Raw genomic sequence first — 762 nt, forward strand, 5'->3', positions numbered from 1 at the left:
GCTAGTCAACCCATGCGCTGTATAGCCGTTTGGCAGAATTCATCAGGCTGGTTGATGCGTGGCTAAATATAGAGTAGAAGTAGAAGTAGAAGTACTCGTAGCGACTAGCGACCCCATACTAGTTTGACAATAGGGTTTTTGGAGGGATTTAGCATGTTTATGCTGCATAGGTTCTATATTTATTATACGTCGCAGAGTCTCCTAATCCGATGGACGGACCATATAGCTAGACGTGTGCAAGCCAGCCAAGGATATCATGGGTCGCAGCACCCAAAAGTGTGCTGTGTCCACTTGACTTATCGAGGCTCCATGCCTTCGGCTACTTGCAGCCTGGAGGTCAATAATTATATGGGCTGTGTTCATTTTTATCCAACAGGAATCCTGTCTTTGTAAAATGTAAATGTATTGTATGTATTCACAGACCGAATCCTACACTCACCATGAACAAACTATGAACCCAACATTATTTATATCATAGCAATTATCAGCTCAATGGACCTGCACTGAGAAAGAGATGAAAACAATTCCGTTGAACAGCTGTATAGAGCATGGCCAACCTATATAGACAGGATTGGAGGGTCGGGCATGGATGGTCTTGTTCTCGCACTTGTCCTGGTCCATGTTATTCCATGTCTCGGGCATGTCTTTTGCACATTGGCGTTTTACTTCGTTGTATCTGATGAGAAAACTCGCTCTCTTCGGCAGCTCGGCATTGTCTAACATCATGGTTGATCGCTAAAAGTTAGTGGCCGCTCTTTCTAT

This window comes from Priapulus caudatus, unplaced genomic scaffold (assembly GCF_000485595.1).
Source record: "Priapulus caudatus unplaced genomic scaffold, Priapulus_caudatus-5.0.1 Scaffold75, whole genome shotgun sequence".
NCBI classification, from domain to species: Eukaryota; Metazoa; Priapulida; class Priapulimorpha; order Priapulimorphida; family Priapulidae; genus Priapulus; species Priapulus caudatus.